Source organism: Harpia harpyja, chromosome 14 (assembly GCF_026419915.1).
Source record: "Harpia harpyja isolate bHarHar1 chromosome 14, bHarHar1 primary haplotype, whole genome shotgun sequence".
Taxonomy (NCBI): domain Eukaryota; kingdom Metazoa; phylum Chordata; class Aves; order Accipitriformes; family Accipitridae; genus Harpia; species Harpia harpyja.
In genome coordinates, this window is record NC_068953.1 from 36,332,930 (window position 1) to 36,352,556 (window position 19,627).

The 19,627-nt window shown below is 38.1% G+C and overlaps 1 protein-coding gene across 8 annotated transcripts in view; it reads right to left on the reverse strand.

Moving 5' to 3' along the window:
• SCAPER (S-phase cyclin A associated protein in the ER) overlaps positions 1–19,627 on the reverse strand; it is a 171,174-nt gene that overhangs the window by 57,603 nt on the left and 93,944 nt on the right. The window lies entirely within an intron of this gene.

Below are 19,627 nucleotides of genomic sequence, written 5' to 3' on the forward strand. Positions count from 1 at the left end.
AGAATCATGTTAAAAATCTGGATGTGATTTTTGGTAGTGCTTCAGTTACGGGAAACTACAGAGGTAAAGTTTGAAAATGACACCTAGATGATTAGTGTAGTTTATCTCTTTGGCAACTCCAACTTATTACACACCCAGGTCCTTTGTCTAATACACTGCTTGCAGCTTATTCAAAATGTAGCAGAATGAATGAATATTTTTAGCTCTGAGGTGCGACATTCGCATCCAGCTTGTTTTGCATTCATTATGCTATGTTATTGGTTATAAATGGAAAGATTCAATTTAAATTAGTCTTGTATTTGTTCCCAGCTTTCTAGATTAGCTTTTATTTATTCTAGGTGTCCTCTTTGAACTTCTACTTAGCTGAATTTTACACTTAAATACCTTCCTACCATTATTCTTACAGTTTGCAAGTGACTGAGTTTTTGCTGGAGCAGGTCCAGTATTTTAGAACTTACTCACGCCCTTTTCCTTTCCTGCAAAATTGGTTTTATCTCCTATCGCTTAAAATAAAGCAAGACAGACCTTTTTCTTCACTACTTTTAAGTTGCTAATTTTGTGTAACTTTATTGGCAGTTTGTATTTAATCATCTTGATTTTGTCAATGATGAGGATATTCTAGTTAATACGAAATAATTTCTTTTTTTTTCCCCAGTGCTGCGAGCACTTGGCATGTGGGGAAAAAAATCAGAAGTGCTCTATAAATACAATCATTATTAGTCTGTAAAGAATGTATTATACTATAACAAACTAACAGAGAAAACTCCTGGTGACTCTGGCAATAAAATCTTTCTTTGAACAATCAGAAATATAATTGAGCAAGATATAGTATGATTTAGAAGGGAAACATTTTTCCCTGTGAGAATGAGACATTAATATGTAAACACAAAAGTATACATCTTTTTTTTTCAATCATGCAACTTTCTCTCCATAAGTTTCTTTCAAGCAAACATCTATATTCTATTTAAGTTCCAAGCTCCAGAAAAACTGTTCAAACAGAGAAGTCAGATATTAAAAAAGAAAACATTTTCCACAATTAATATGAACTGCATGTAGATTTTTAGACAGCGAAAAGATTTACCTTCAAAGGAATAACTAGCCTCAAATGAATGGAAATCTGTGTGCCAACTCACCAAGCAGTTGAGATAATCAACCACTGATCTCCTACAGGCTAACTGATAAATCTAATTTCTAGCAGTCAATTTTAGTCCAGTTAGCCCAGTAAGTGTGCCTTAACTAAAGAGTTATTTTTGAGTTTCACTCGTATATTCCTCCTTTACTTCCTCTCCCTCCCTTCCAACTCAGAAAAACTCCAAGCAACAACAAAAAAAGCCTCCTTAAGCAACCCCCAGTCAGGGACCTCTGATACAACACAACACAGCAACTGCGCGTCCAGCATGCAGTGTGACTGGGATCAATCTGCAGTAAGCACTGCCTCCCCTGCAATGCTTTCCCACCAGCCTCCTGATAGAGCCATAAGAAAGAGACAGCCAAAGAGCGAAGAATAGTCCTGCCACAAATCAGGTAGTATTATTTAAGCACCTTGGCTTACGGCCACAGTTCTCAAACTTTCTCCTCTTCCTCCCCTGCTCCACCAGTGCTGCAGAGTGGTTCAGCACCCCTCTACCAAAGCCTGGGGCCTTTCTAACGTATCAATTTTCACTTCAGCTTAAAACTTCACAAGTCTAAGGAGAGATTCTCTTATTTCAAGCGTGCATGTTCCTTGGTAATCAACATACACACGTAACCAGTGTAGACAAATGTGCACGAGGATTTCTGCATATGATTGGCATGCCAGCATCGCAGCACACAAATGAGAAAGACATTTATATGACACTGCTGATTTATTTGCTACAGCATATTTGTTAGTGCTACTCCAGTTTTAAATGTGCCAAGCACTTCCCATTTCTCACTTTCCCTATTTCTCATGGGAGATTATGCCACAACCTATTAGCTCTCGTGGCGAAGAAGTCTTTCCCGTCATTTAGACCAAATATGCCCTTTCTCTCTTTCATCCCATTACTCTGAGTTATATCCCGTTTTATTGCACTCGTTTTGTTTCTCCCCTTAGTAATTACTCCATTCTTGAAATTGTACACTGTTACATTTTCCTACTTGGCTTGTTTCTCAACTCTATATATTCATTGATGCTAAACCCACCCTTTTCTTTTATTTTTTTCATGTAAATTTTTCTTATTTGTGATTTTTTTCCAGAACTTCTCTTTTCTCCATAAATACCTAGTAATGAGGTGTCCAGAAAGGAACCTCCCCCCGCAGCCAGTCACCAGAGCTACACTGAAAAAAGCTATAATGTCTCCCTATTCTGAGGGGAGATCTCCATGTGTCTACTTAAAAAGAATATTAATCTTTTGAAGCTGTTTGATTTCGTACATGCTCTCCTTCCACTTCTATCTGGAGCATCACTTCTTTTCAGCATCACTTCTCTTATAGACAGACTTTTCTTCAGAGTGCCTGTTTCACTTTTGCCTAATGTTTTATTAAAGACAAGTATATTTTGCAAAATACAAATTTACATTTTAAAGAACTTCCTTTACTACTACAGTTTTCTATCAAGAAGAAGCGAGTTTGTAATTTCTCCCAGTTTTATATGATTTAGCTTTATGTCCTATTATTCTCCTCTCTAGATTACTCATAAAAATTAAGCAGCATTTTGATGCTTAGCCATCAGGGAAATAAATCCCTAACTATGTGCGTAGAAGAGAGAGGGGAAAAACCTTAAATGAAAGGAAGAAACAAATCAGCAGCAAAGTTGGGAAAGATACATGAGCACCATAATTGCTCACCATGCTTACAAAGGTCTATAAAACTGCCACTTAGGCATTAGGAATACACTACTTTTGGCATGATATTTAATATATTTATCTCCAAGGATTCTTTTAAGATGGAGAACTCCAAGAGCTTTTAACCCATTTATTGAAAGGCAATGTTGATTACCAAAGTAACTGCTGGTATACAGTGCTTGTGAATGACCTTGGTCACCACACAAGCGCCCTGCCATCAGGAATCCCAGGTTCAGGCACAGCTCCTTGAGCTTGGCCTTGGGTCAGTAGGGGTCATGGGAACTGAAGAGAAAACATGCCCTATCCACAAAGGAGCAGAAGAGTCGCTTGAATATTGCATTACTGATGTTTTCAGAGTGAATACTGTGACTGTGGTACTGGAGGAAACCGTGGAAAAAGGAATCATGCACAGGCAATTTCCTCAGCTATCCACAATACGAGACCTCAGGTAAGGAGATGAGCTGTGTATAAAGAACAAACAGTATTAAATCTCTCCAATGTTGAAAAATATTGTCATTCCATCTCTGAAGTATAGCAGCCAAATAATACCAAAATATTTGAAAATATGTCTGAATTAATTCCTACTTGAGGTGAGTTTCAAATTTTGAAGTATTTAAATGTTCATCTGAAGAAATCTTTCTTAAAGCATAAACACAGGGGAGCAGGCTATCTTATCCAATTTGTTTTTTTTCCAAAATTAACCTATATCCTTCAAAATATGATCCAAACTCACTTAATGTTCTATAGTGCTTTAGCTTTACATTAGCTGATACATATTAAAACAGAATAAAAATTCAAAACAAGTAGACTGAGGCATGTGAGTTATTCAAAGCCCTTACTCACATAATGTTCTTATTTAAATTGGTCCTCATTTGAATCTGTGTCAGAATGAAAGACCCATTCAGGTAACTATGACTTACTCTGGTAGCACCAAGGCACTCAGTAGATCAGGTACCATGTGAGCATGATAAATGACAGATCCTGTAGGGAGTAAGTATTAAATCCCTATTTGGAAGGAGTATAAACCTGTATGGCATGTTTTTGCTGCTTGAAAGAATCCTCCAGACTTCTAACTTAGTCTCCCAAATTACTTAGCTAGATGTTTATGAAACCCATTTCATAATTTCACTATAGAAACAGTTCTTTGAGTGGCTGCATATTTAGATTGGGAAGGTTATTCAGCAAAGGTAATCAATATAACGGGATTCATGTTTGTTGAACAGAAGAATATATATATATACATACATCTGGTTTTCAAACAGTGTGTGAAAATTTGACTTGCTCATACATATTTTCAGAAATTCACAACTACTTCAAATAACATTGTTAAACAATTTGACTTCTACGTACAAAAGGATTTCAAAGCTCTGAAGTTACCTGGTCATGCAGGAGAGCAAGGACAAATGAACATGTAGGCAAAAATTATTATTACTGTCATCTATGCGTTTCTTAACAGAGAGAAGAAGAGGCACAAAAACCTTGGGGATGCCACCTAGATATGTCTTAACCGTTACAAAAACAGTAACAGAGACACAGTCTTCAGAACAGCAGATGTGGCACTCAAAATCAATACAAGAAAAAAACCTCATTTTTCTTTATCCCTCTCAAGTCTGTATCATTGTGAAATACAGTGGTCTTGTTTGCACAGGAGGAAAGCCAAACAGCGGATGTGATATTAAGTATGTATTCTTAATCTTTGGATCATTATAAATTTGTCATTTAGAGCACACAGCAACTAATTTCAGCAGAACTGTGCACGAACCAAGTAACTTTAGCAGAGAGTGTGTGTACACTAATGTATGTGTGGCAAAGTAAACAGAAATAACAATAAACAAATCAAGTAACCATTTTATGGATTAATTATGAACTAAACATTTTAAGAAATTTAAAATTAATCCCTTTTTTTTCAATTATGACAAACAATCAAGAAAGCTCCCTGCACACTGGGCTAGTGTGGCTGACTGACTTACCTACCTGTTACAACACCTTAATGGATTTGAATTCCCCTTCTCTCCTCTCCTATGACTTGAGTGACAACTGACTAATAGGATTACAGGCTCCGTTCCAATAATACGGCTCAGCTACATGCCAGCAAAAAATGACAGCCTAAACCTGAATTACATGGCCTGGGAATCCATCCAATTATTAACTAAAGTAACTGTTATTACCTAACCTAATCAAAGGAGAAGCAGCTGTTAATCTTTGGTGGCCTTCAGTGTAGTAGCGGTCAGACTGGATGAACTGTCTTTGTACTTGACTCCTCTACAGACAATAATTATGTCCTTTGTGATCAAGAAGGAAGGGCTTCATAACCTTTCAGACAGAGGCAGCAGATGGGGAACAACTGTTTGTGTGTTCATTAACAAGATAGGGTGGATTTTATCAGAGATTGGCATCTGTGGCACCTTCAGAAGCACCACTTACCCAATGATACGTTTGGCAAACTTGAAAATTAGCGGACTAAATAGAAAGTTCAAAATAATGTTTCCATCTCATTATCTGACATTTGGTACAGGAAAACACACACAGCTAAAAAAAAAAAGTCATTTACACATATGTCTCATCATACATAACATGGTCAGCAAAGAAATACATGAAAAGGCCAATTGACCTGTGCTGTTACTTTGCTAGGTCTTTTTTAACTCATTAAAGTAGTCAGATAATATAGAATGTATTCTTCTGAAATAAAACCAACTTAGGGGAAAACCCTCTGATTTATTTAAACAAGTCATGGGGTAATACAAAGTAACACAGAGTGAAATAAAGTGAGCGTCAATTAGTAACAGTGTTTGGTTTCTGCATACAACACTCCAGGACAGAAGTCAGACCAAAACCGCTGTCCTGCACTGCTGCTCCCCTTTACACAGGACATTTGGCAAACTGGAAGATTTGTAAAACAAGATACAAGGTCAGAGGAACCTGCCTCACCATGAGACACTACAGAAGTACAATTTAGTTTATGCTGGAAAAAGTAAAAATATGATGGAATCACAGTGTGGAAGTACCTGAATGGGAAGAAGATTTCTGATAATGCACAGTAACAGCTAATATTTGGAAGCTGAAACTAGATGAGTTCAGGTAAGAATAAAATGATTTTTTTCAATGCCAAGAGTAATTAATGATGAGCATAATATACTTAGGATATAGTCGACTCTCAATCATTTTAAGTTTTTAAATCAAACCTGATTATCTCCTAGAAAAATATGATCCTAGTTAAATCATAATTTATTAATTTGGTGCAAGAGTTATTGGGTGAAATCCAATGTCCTGGACCAAAGTACTCACTTCCATACATTTCTCCTGTTAAAGTATTATTATTAGTTAATAAGTAGAGCAGAATCAGAAATAATGCAGAGCTTTAACAGCTGAAATGATTTAATGACAGCTTTACCGTCTCTGTTCTATGCAACTTTAGCACCTCACATTTTGACTACTTGAAATCTTTTTGAACTAACTTAAACGCTCCAGTGTAAACCCTCCCTCTAAGACAAACCTCCACAATCAATATCTTTATGTAGATTAAAAAAGAGTATTTTCCTTCATCAGCCAAAGAAACGCTTTCTGCTCGTCCTGCCTACTATGTCCAAATAAGAAGCTGATCTGGAAAGCCTGTTTGAACAGACCCCAGGAACTAAAACTGTTCAGAAAAAAGTATTTCTGAATGAACCCCAAATACTTTGAAACATTCTGACTTCTGTTTCTGAAAGAACACACTGAACTTGTGCAACTCTATTCTACACTTGTTAAACTGTTCACTGAAGGAAGAAATAATAACTAATTAGTAAAATATAGTTGAAATCCATCTTAAGAATTTTCTTCTTTCCTTTTATCTAGGGTTTGAAGATTCTATCTAAAATGCCAGGGGCTAAGAAATGCAGTTCAAAGCTGCCTTAGAAAAACAAACCAGACAACTGAATCCTGGGCTGACTCCTCCTTTTCCCACCCCCCCACCCCCTTTAAATAAATACACAAGTATCTCTACATGCACATAACAAAACCACAGATACGTTTGTGATTGCAGAAAATCTACCCTCTTTGATTAGTCCTCCAGACATAAAACTTTACACAGTGAAAATCACCGTACACTATACCGAAAGAGTATTTTCTATTAAAATAGACAATTTTGTTCCCTGTAATACTTCTCCCTAGTGAAATCAGTATTATAGTAATACCCCGTTCCATCTGAAAATCTCAAACTGGTATTCAAACATGAGTGACTTCACCCACAATAGAATTTCAAGCACTGAACATCAATGGGAAACTAGTTTAGGATTAAAATGTGAGCCAGAATCGGCTCAGTAGCCTTTGCACACCATTGGGGGGAGGTATTAATTCACATTAAGGACGTACCTATCAGTATCAGTTAGACAAGTGTACTCTTCACTGGGTAAAAAACTGGCTGGCTGGATGAGCCCAGAGGGTTGTGGTGGAGTTAAATCCAGTTGGCGGCTGGTCACAAGCGGTGTTCCCCAGGGCTCAGTATTGGGGCCAGTTCTGTTTAATATCTTTATTAGTGATCTGGACAAGGGGATCAAGTGCACCCTCAGTAAGTTTGCGGACGACACCAAGCTGGGAGGGAATGTTGATCTGCTCGAGGGTAGGAAGGCTCTACAGAGGGATCTGGACAGGCTGGATTGATGGGCCAAGGCCAATTGTATGAGGTTCAACAAGGACAAGTGCCAGGTCCTGCACTTGGGTCACAGCAACCCCATGCAGCGCTACAGGCTTGGGGAAGAGTGGCTGGAAAGCTGCCCAGCAGAGAAAGACCTGGGGGTGCTTGTTGACGGCCAGCTGAATATGAGCCAGCAGTGTGCCCAGGTGGCCAACGGCATCCTGGCCTGTATCAGAAACAGTGTGGCCAGCAGGACCAGAGAGGTGATTGTTCCCCTGTACTCAGCACTGGTGACGCCGCACCTTGAGTGCTGTGTTCAGTTTTGGGCCCCTCACTACAAGACAGACATTGAGGTGCTGGAGCGTGTCCAGAGAAGGGCAACGAAGCTGGTGAAGGGTCTGGAGCACAAGTCTTAGGAGGAGCGGCTGAGGGAACTGGGGTTGTTTAGTCTGGAGAAAAGGAGGCTGAGGGGAGACCTTATCGCTCTCTACAACTACCTGAAAGGAGGTTGTAGTGAGGTCGGTACTGGTCTCTTCTATCAAGTAACTAGTGACAGGATGAGAGGAAATGGCCTCAAGTTGCGGAAAGGGAGATTTAGGTTGGATATTAGGAAAAATTTCTTTACTGAGAGGGTTGTCAGACACTGGAATAGGCTGCCCAGGGAAGCGGTTGAGTCACCATCCCTGGAGGTATTCAAAAAGCACGCAGATAAGGTACTCCAGAACATGGTTTAGTGGGCATGGATGATGGTTGGACTTGATGATCTTGAAGGTCTTTTCCAGCCTAAATGATTCTATGATTCTAAATACTCATTCTGTTCTCTTCATTTTTTGGGACTGGCTGAAGGGTGGAGCCAGGCCTGGGCAGAAGTTAGACCAGCCCTGGAGCTACTTTAATGCATATAATCAGGCACAGGCCCTGAAGGAGGTTTGCCACCTCCTTCAGCTCTTCTCTCTGCAGCTGTCCCTCGGGGCTTGGGGAGCTTAGGTAGTGCTTTGAGGCCACTCAAAGTGCAGCAGTACAGCTGCTTTTCTTCTATTATAGAAGCATGATGATCTTGAAGGTCTTTTCCAACCTAAATGATTCTATGACGTATTTCTATCAACTCCTCCCTTGTGCATTGCTTACGTGTTAGAGCACCCAAGTTCTTTAGATAATGCTTTGCAAGGCAACAGAAAGGAGGGCTTGAGAAATGCTCCTTCGCACCCTATCCCACAAAGTGCAAATTCCGAAGCCTTAAAGCTGATTCTGAAGCCTTCAAGATAAGGCAGCTCCTCTGGTTTCTGTGTTTACACTCCACACAGACTAATCTCCATGGCTTCATCTAGGAGAGGACGGTTACCCAGCATCTGAGGTGGTAGGTAGGTAAACGGGCCTTATCTTGCAGAAGCAGTTTCACTCCCTGCATGATGTTCAGTACTTGCACACTGCCCTGTAGAGCTCAGCCTCTAGCATCTAAGCCATTTGGATAATATTGTTTTTTCACTTTAATAGCTAAGATATACTAACTGCAACCTCACATATATTTACCATAAAGGAAGACAAATATCTAAGTACAACAAAAAGAAAGGATGAAAAAGAAAGCAGTTGATACATCACTCAAATGGAACAATGAAAATTAGGCTTACTTCATTTTTTAATTAAATGAAAAATAGAAAAAGAAGAGTCATTTACTATTATACTCTCTGAAAGTACATTATTGACGAGCGACTTAAAATTGGTCCAGGCCTAGGGACAATACCACTGCTAAGAAATTTGATTCTTAAGCCTGTCCTGCAAACAGTAAATGTCACGTGCTCACAAATGTAACTTCTGTCTGTGCACATCATATACTTTGTTCATTCTTCTGTTTTCAAACTTCTGCCCATATTGTAAGATAAACCATATTAGACAGGGCCCTTACTGAATCACTGTATTACCTTAATGAATAAGATGAACCTTACTTACACGATGTCCTTCCAAGTTCTGCAGTATCTTTTCAGTTCAACAGTAAAATCAGAGAGGCACTCTATTAACACTTCTGTTGACAAGGACAGGACCTTCACAATCCTGTTTGTGAAGTTTCAAGAGTCAGTGAAAGCCATATGGGAAAGACAGGTAAAGGTAAACTAGTGAATTACATGTTATCTGTTTAGCTGCTTTCACTCTTGCTAAGTAGCATAACGAGAAACAGCCAATATTGCTTGGAAAAATAAGAACTGTCCTTATAGATATTGCAAAAGACAACACTGAGCATTGCAACACTTGTGCTTATTAAAAATAAATGTTTAGTCTATTTATAAATAACAGGGCATCTAGTAAGTGCATCAATTAAAGGAGGAAAGCAAGGATAAAGGCTTAAGTCTCTATTACCAGGAACAACTGCTCCTAGATTCTCCATACATGGCTCCATTAGCTAAGGCCAATTCGACTTTTTCTGAATAATCTCATAAATAGAAGTTCCCAAACAAGTATATAAAAAGCACCGTTACAGGATCTTGTCCCTTCTCTCTCAGCAGTTTATTGGACAAGAAAACTGTCCGCTAAGTAGGAAAGTTGCAGATCTCTTGCAACACTGAATCTTAAATCCCTATGGCTGATATTATAATACTGAAAGCTTTCAGCCACTAGAAAGCAGCACTGATTTCAGCTGAACTTAAACTATGAAAACCAGTGCAATCAAGCAAAATTAAAGATAGTAAAATTATGTGGGAGAAGACATACAGGGAGAGAACGATGGTTGTTTAAAGACCTGTAGTGCAGTCAAGAGCACTTGAATTCTAAACACAGCTTTCACACTGATTGCCTTGGGTACTCTCTTGTAACCTCTTGGACTATTTGCCCATTACCCATCCACAGGACAGCAACAAAGGACTGCAGGGCAGATTAATAACGTGGGTTTGTGAAGCACTGCAAACATGAGAACAGACAACAAAGACTTCTAGGTGGTATGTTCTCAAGTCAGAAGGGATTGTCTCAAATCAGATGTAGAATTTAAAAAATACTTTCAAGAAAATATATGTATAGGTATACCATCAGACTAAATGAAATAAAAACTTCATTTCTTTAGAAGCTATAATAACCATTACTTTACCATGATCTCTAAACTGGCTTCTGCTTACTAGCAGAAACATGACTGCATAGGGCATTTTCTCATCACAGAGACATCAGTGCCTGTACTTTAATGATATTAAAACATATCTCATCTTGTAAATGCTTAGTGAAGAAACTGTGCATACCTTGAAATGTACATATAGCAATTATATCCATTCTGATATGATGTATTAGTTCTAAACTGACGTAGAAGGGAAAAAAAGCCTCATCTGACAGCAAAAGGCCACAAATAGTACAGCATAAGGGCACTGGAAATTAATATTTAATTGCATCCCACAGAACCAGAAATCAACACAGCGGTTTTCAACTACACCCATTGTGCACATTAAATAATCTTGGAATAAGTTCACTGCAGCAGTTCTCTGTGAACTGAACTTGCCTCTTAATACCATTTCCAGCAAACAAGTTAAAAAATATTCTGTGGCTGACCTCTAGTAAGAAGTTCCTATTTATATGTTCATCTTGAGAAAAAGGTTAATCCACAGATGATAGAAACTCTGGGCAAACGAATTACTGATGATATAAAGCTGCCTTGTCCAACCTGCAACACACAACACACATCTGACCTATTGACTTCTTCCTGGCAGTGACAGGGAAAGGCTGTGTGGGTAGAAAATGCTGTCCAAAGAGCTCCTCCTGTGTTTGCACATAGCCTGCTCTTTGAAGTCACAGCCACTGTGCTATTAGTGTCAAATCCACTGCCAGAGTTGATCAGATCAGGTGATGTTTCTACTACTAGTAGCTTGGACCATATGCAGTTAAGGTGGTAGATACAGTACAATACCCCATACTCCAGCTTTGAACACTGCTGAACCTTCTTCAAACCATGTTTTAGTGGCACTGTGCATCATTGGTGCTCAGTGCTGAACATGTATACATTAAAAATCCCTAATCTCCCAGTTAAAGGGTTTAAAGTGAATTGATTTTGAGGATGGTTACTTACACCTCAGATTTTCCATCAATTATATCTGCTTTATCAGTTCCTGAGTTCATGCTCTGAACTCAGGTTCTGTACTTTTGTAAGAACAGCTAAGACTTGATTAACACTTCCAACAAAGGAAGCATAAATACAGAATTCCCTGTTACCTTCTGTGTTAGCAAATTCATTAGATTTTTGGTGGTAAAATACAGAGTTCCAAGGGCCTGAATTCTAGTTTTAGCTGGCAAAACAGACCTATTTTTAACTTTTGCAATTCAACACACTTCATAAAGTTTGGATTTTGACTTTCAATCGTTTTTACACTATTATAATTCAGCTTTACGTTTAATTACTGACTTCGCCTCGTGTGACATCACTGTAGCTCTGGAACTGGCTACTGCAGGAGTATCCAAAGTTGAAAAATTAATGGATGGATTAAAAAATTAATCCATTCTTTGTACAGAAATACATCATATGTCTAGCTAAAATGAACCTTAAAGTTGTAACTTCTAATTATCTATAAAAAATAAAGAGTAGCAATTACTCTCATAAAGAACAAAAAGCATAAAGATGAAAGCACAGTTAAGATAGTGTGTGAGAGTTTATTCTATTTTTTAAACACTTTGGCCACAAAATGCCCACTGTCCAATATAGAAGGTGGCTTTTTGGTGTAAACCAGCGCAATATCTATCAAAATCTTCACATGGCTAAGAACCAAAAGTCACATATCACATATATAAGAGAAAGGCAGTAGGTTACAACATGACAGTACCAATGACTCTGCGGGGTCCCACTGCACCATTGCAAGGGTGAAGGTGGAAAGGGCGCAGGACTGATGTGGGGCTTGGGGGCCTTTGCCATGAATTTGCCTTGCCAGCTGCTGCCAGAGGTCAGCCCTGCTGCTGGCTCCGTGACACTCCTGCCACCACAGCCAAGCTGAACTGCTGCTCAAGCACTAGAGAGCAGTCTCCCCGATCTGCACTGCAGATTAGTATAAAATGTAAATAGCACAAACAACAGTGGCTCATAAATATGCCTATTTAATTGTGGGCATGTGGCTTTTTTTTTTTTTTTAATTCATACTGTGCATGTGTGTACTTCTATTTTTTCCTATAGAAGACACTGTATGATTGCACATTTAAGTCTTGACAGGATACCGATTACCTACTTAAATATCCTAACACACCAAAACCAGGAGACATACTGCTGTATGAAGCTCAGTAGGAAAAAAAAGCTGTGTAGGCACGTGAAGTGCCACAGAACTGGCTGAACCTGATGTCAGAAAGACGAAGGCATACTCCAGTAGAAGTATTCAAATTGAACAAAACTGGGGCCAGTTTGTCCAATACAAAAATCAACAATATTTTAAAGCCTGTTCTGAAAATAGCCATAACTAAACACAGAACTTTGAGAATTAACATGCAAATTAGTTTAGCAGGTAATACCTTTGGCCTTAGGAGTCATATCAGTATTAACCAAATTTAAATCTTATATTTTTCTTCCAAAAACAAAATTTGACTTCTAAATAGATTTATTATTTCTAAGGATTAAAAGGACATGCTGTTGTTTCTGCCAGTAGTGTCCTCTAGTGGAGAAATGGGAGATATTAAGTAAACAAGAAAACAGAAGTGGGCTGCATCACAGAAATCACCCTTTCAAAGAAAATACAAACACCTCTCAATCACAAACATGCCTATAAAAGTTTGGCATCTTGACCAAGCTTTTCATTACTATAATATTGCTTAAATGTAAATGTTAAGTAACTTTTTAAAGCTTCAGTCAGACTGAGAAATCAATCAGTTGTGAGGCTATTTAAAATAATTGGTTGAGTGTGTTAAATAATATACAGATAATACGTGTATACATGCATACACACACAGGCACAAGATCATAAAATACAGACAATGTGGCTCTAATTTGGGTAAAGCCACTAGTCCATGACTTAGGTAAATTCACTAAAACAGTAATTTTCTCCCTTTTTCATACATAATGCCCCATGATGCTTTTTCTGGTTTAGTAAGAGGGTGACAGATAAACTGACACCTCCTGTGATTTCCCCAGCCCTCAATGAATCCATGTATCAGACTTTATGCTGGGTTTTTCTTTTAGAAGTGTAGATATCCTTAACACTTAACTAGTGACTGTAGCTTGCCTACAGAAATGCTCTGCTACTGCAATGAGGAATCTATTTGATTCACAGCTCCCAAACTCATCCATTGCTGTCTTCCTCTCTCCATCTCTTCCTTTTCCTACATAAAAGCCAACCAAAATAATTTAGGGGGGGGGGGAAGAAATCATCACAGTTTTTTTTAGGACCACAGATTTTTGCCACCATCTTATTCTCAGCTGACCCTTCAATGCTCCAAACACAAGAATTATTAATTTTGAAAAGATTACTGAATCACTGCTCTGCCTGTGAACACTCCTGCTTTCTTCAGAGATACTGCTCAACCTTACCTCTAAAGGAGTCTAGCTGATTAACAGAACTTAAACTTGGATCGATTGCTTTTAGCCAAAATTTAGGTTTAAAATTTGCTGCCTCTAATTCACACTTGACAGTTTTCTTCAGTTATGAAATAGAAGCCACAAACCTCAAGCTATGGCCAGTGTGCTTTAAAGCTAGTTTGACTTTTCCAGTGACATCATCTAGCACAAAATACACTGCCTATTTATGTCACTCTTGCTTAGCTTACAAATCCAAACTTTCTTCAAGGGTTTGATATCAAATTACAGTATCTTGTCTAATACTCATTCAAAACAACAAAAATTATGCAGAGCAGTTAACACCATATCCAGTTCAAATATAATCAATAGCAAGTCAAGGAAAGCTTAAAGATAGATACATCATACCAGCCTTTCAGCTGGTCCAGAATTCTGACCTTCTGAAAAATAAAGTCCAGCCATTAAATTCAGTGCCTTTCAATCCTCTCTTTTTCATGGCTACACTACTTCGCTACACTAGAAATATGCAGCTACCTTGGATGTTCAAGCCAGCTTCACAAATTTTTGCAGCACCAGAATCAAATGCGTAAGAGTTTGTGAATCACAAATCCCACCGTATTCTTAAATATACTTAAATAAGTAACAATGTTGAGTATTTATAGCAGGGTATTTGATTCTAAAATCTATTTTGTCTGTATATACATGTCATATATATATTTATATACACATACACACACAGATATATACACACACAGGGCAATTTTAAATCCCCGTAGAGACTTTTGAAGAAATTTATCATGAACAGGACAAAAGTTTACACGTGTTCCATTTTACATGGCATTTGTTACATACCTTAGATCTTGGGCAGTTTTTAACTTCTTTCAATTTCTGATGATTCAGAGTTCGTGTTATTGGAGAAAAAAAGAAAAATCAGGCATAGATAGCCATGCAGTTCAGCGTGCCTTCCAAAAACTGGCCTATTAATCTTCACACTGGCTATGGTCACCATACCCAATGGGCCTGACAGCTTAGAGAATAAAACATAAATACCAGGCCTGACTGTGTTAAAGCCAACCATTTCTGACAGTCTTTACAATGGGATAAACACTGTCTGTCTACAGTCCCCATGTATTTGAAAGCTACAAAAAACACTTTACTGAAATGTAAATAGGTGACATCACAACTGCTGAAGCAGGAGGCTGAAAAATCTATCTAAAAATCACAAAACCAAAACCATTGCCTGAAACAAAACAAACCATTAATGGCCACTGAGAGCGCACATTTTGGAGGTCATAAGCATTGAGATCCTTTTTTTAAAAAAGTATTAAAACACTGCAGTCAATTAATAGCTCGGATTCACACATTTTTCAGTTACAAAATTACACCTTTTCTAAGGAAGAATATTTTTTCCCCTGAAATCTGTTTACAGTAAGAATACTATTCTGAATTAGTAATAAAAATAAGTATCTTGAAACTTAGCCTACTAAAAAGCAGCTACTTTTAGATTTGTATGAGGTGAGCTGGTAAGCAACTACAAGTGTCATGGCCCAATTTATTAAAAGCCTCCTGTTCTATTCTTCTGGTTCCATTCTACTTCCACGCTTTAACTACTTAATTTGTACTCACTATTATTTACTGAGATTTTTACAGCACCTAGAGAGCCTGAAGGAGATTAGGGACACAGCTATCTTCAAAACTGTACAAAATCATAGTAAGTGTTATGAACATCAAAACCAGTGAACTCGTTTGTTAGTGCTTTGTGCCTTGTGATGGACACGTGAGCTTTAGCTGTAATATTTGCTTAGGCTGGTACATTTATAAAACCTCTACCCTTCCCCTATGGCTGCAGCACTCTCCTCAGGAGCACATCTGTAAGATCTTCTGTCAAATCACTTAGTTAAAGGAATCTTATACCTTGTGTTGTGATGAAGATCTTTTTCAAACTAGTGGTCTGATAAGGAACATCATATAAAAATAATGCCAGTTAAGTAGATTACCTGCTGCACTTGGATTCCAAAAATCATGAGGTTCCCTCACGATCATAACTGAGCCTCTATGTCATACTCCCAGTCAGAAGGATGGGAGACACATTAAGAGCTTGTCTAGATGTCACATGTAAGTCTTGTACAAATTTAACTGAAGTGATTTAACTGCAGTGTTTTAGCTGCAGCTGAGGCAGGTGAAAAGGCTACTGCCCTCAGCTGTGTGTCACCGTCCTCCTTATTGAAGGTAGCATCCTGCCACATTCCTCAGAATAATGGTGTCTGTCATCTCTGCCTAGCCCAGACCTAGCAAAAATCACCCAGAATACTTTAAACATTTAGAAGTAGGACTTTAAAACCTGGACCCCCCAAAAAACCCTAAAAACAAATTTGAGGAAGAACTTCAGGGAAGTGATGTTCTGTCAGCAAGTCTAAGGATGACCATATGAGAGGCAGTAACCTCTGACCCAGGTCAGGTTCACAGCCTTAGAAATACATGTACTTCAGTCAGCATAACCTCTGAAGTCTATATGCAGTAGACAATGGTCTTGTTTTTTTAATCGGTAAACCTCACCTCTATACATTGAGGGAAATACATGATATAAGCATAAGCAACTTAAAACTGTATCTGTAGTCACACTAATAGGATATACAGTTTTAAATATACTGGTTTCTGAAAGTGTTCCCTATACAGGACATTTCTGTATAAGTGCTCAAGTCAAACTTGAGCAGTCAATCCAGGATTCCTTGCACATCTGAAACATACTGCTGCTCTTGGTAATGGATGTGTAAAATTAGGCCCATCAAAGAATGAACATGTATAAAATCAAAAGAACTGTGGCAGAAAAACTGCTTTAGCCCTGCAGTTTTAAACATCAGCTCTGCTTTCTTTGAGAGGGGACACGAGTTTTAGCATCAAAAGCCCATTCACAGGAGATCTTCGGCTGAGTGTTATCAGATCTTACTAAGAGCTTGAAGAGTCCCATATGACAATCTGTCAACATCAGGCCAGGGCTTTTTGGTAATGTTTGCATGTGTTTTGCTGTTTTGTGTGCTTGTTTTTTTAATATACTTTAAAACAAAGTGGAGGTGAAAGTGAATACAACTTCCTTCCAGGATTTCTGCCAGAAAGGATGGCAGACTATGCACAAAACCCAAGGACTACCTTCCAATAATCTAGAGCACACCCAAATCAGCACCCTAGCAGTACGTGTTGTAGATACACCTTGGGGACAGCATACCAGGTGTATACAACACCATCTGGATTTGTGCCTCCTGCTTGATGTTACTAGCAGAAGCAAGGACACATGACCTGAGGCGTACAAATCTACTTAGAACTGGAATGACATTGTGGTTCATGACTTTATAGCACCTTTTATGTTTATTTAATTAAAATACATGTGAACCACCGGCTGTAAGCATTAATGGCCATACTCCTTGTCAGATCCTCAAAACCTGCACTTCAACTTGCTTATTTACAAATACTTTTCTGGCATAGAGTGCAATACTTCTAGCGATTGTAGAGCTTCATCCAAGTAAGCCAACGTGAACATATCAAGAAGCGTCTGGAGATCTAACAACCACTTGAAGAAAAGCAAAGCAACTCCTGTTTCATTTATTAGCACTCAAATCATGCACTGGATTCAAAGTGAAAGTTGTAGATTTTGCTGTGTTGCATGTGGAACAGACAGCAGCCTATGAATTCTGTATTAATGAGAAGCAGGTAAGGTGCTACAATAAACAGACAGGACTCCAAAACATGCAGTGGTTAAGATGTATCTTTGCCTGAGAGACAGATTTCTCAAATTTGAGTAGCTAGAGGACATGCCAATATAAAAACCTTTTAGTTTACATTAAACAAACTCTTCTTGCTGTATTGGTGAAATCACTTGGCCCCAAGTGCAGAATCTGTTTATGGCCAGCAGACCAGGAAGGCATGCAAAACAAAAGCGAGTTTGACTACAATAATCATGCAGGCATGCCTCATCCTAGAATGTTCTCACATTATAAAAGAAGCTCAGAAGTGAGAAAAAGCCTTATTCATCACTATGAAACATAACAGATGAAGACTAAGTCCAAAAAGGAATTGTTAGTCTGATTCAATTCTACCTGAAGGCAAAACCCAGTGAGACAGGGCTGCCAATCTTTCATATGTGGCTTTTTTTGTGATTCAAGTTTGTATAAATAATACAATCCTGCTCTTTAATGCTGTTTTAGTACAGTCATGGAGTTTCTGATGAGCTGAATAACCCTTCTGTTGAGAAATTTAATGGTATTTATTTTTCTTATTTACTGTTACCAACAGCAGCTCCGCATTTTATTTCATTGTTTGCAAAACAAATCTTTTATTTCCCTGGTGAGACTGTATAAATACATTTTTCATTCAGTGTAAACAGTTAACAAAAGAAAAATCCAATGTTTCACAGTATGACTGAAAAGAGATTTTTTGGATCATGAGGTTTTTATTTTATAATTTTATTTTGTAATACTTTCGCATGACTACTACTGAGCCTGAAGAATTTCTAGTAAGTGGCAAGGATCTATTGTAGTGAACTCTGTCCTCCCTCAGGGCAATTCTTTATTCAACCCAGGCCATTAGCAAGGGTAAATCAATGTTATCAGCTCACACACACTGACAGCTTGTGTGGTTCCCACTCCCTCATTCCTCCCCCCACATTATGGTATATTTTTATGCTCTCCAGGGAAATTCAATTAACAGCATCAGTCTCCTCCTCTCAGTCGATGACTGACACCATCAAGATTCTTTTCACCGCCCATTGACATGCAAGATGTGTCTGCTGATTTCTTGACTCGCAAGTTAACAAGAGAATTACTATCCACTTCTATAAATGACTATGTACGATCTGTGCCATAAACACAGTGACAGCTATTGAAATCAATCTTTCTTGACCTTATTGATTAGGACACTTGGATATAGTAATACTTCTCCAGTGGTAGAGTAATGTTTTGGGGGTAAAAACCCAAATCAACAACAAAATAATGCATGTCTATTGATACTATCAAATTTATCTTTTCATTTCCCCCTGCAGACTCAACAAGCAGTAAAATGTTGCGAACAATTAATGATTAACAATTAGCTGCAATTCACGTCTCATTTAAAAAAAAAAAATCTCAGAAAACATCTACTGATGAGAGGGTGGATACACCACCACTTTCCAAAAACAGTTTCCAATAATTATTTAGATACATTTCAAAATAGATACATCTTTTTATAGTCTTCATGCAACAACATGATTTCTGTATTTTGAAATAAATAGCAAACTATTTTTTCAATAATTAACGCAAACACTGCAAAATTTGAAAATGTCACAGCTCTTTCAAAAACACTATTAAACTTGGTCAGCAGCTCAAAGTAACTACGAGAATACACATCAGAACCCTATGCATCCCAGGCAGCTTTTGGTATTTAAAAACATACGCTCTCAGCAATTGTGTTCCACATTGACTAAGCTGTGAAAAGCATCAAGCAGAGCTCTCATCTTCACAGACACCAACTCTGAACCACAATTACGCAACCCTCCTCCTCAGATTTCATTAATCTGATTTCTCTCAGAACTAATTTTCATGATTTCTTGATATGAAAGACAAGTATTTTCTAACGGTTAGAGAGAGAACAGAACACAGTGTTCCAGCTGAAAACTCAAACACCGTGGTCCTAATAGAGCAAAAATAATGCATTACAAGACACAAAGCACTGTGGCAGCAGACTGGACATGATACAACAGTAAAAAAGATGCAAATGCTATGCTATAAATTA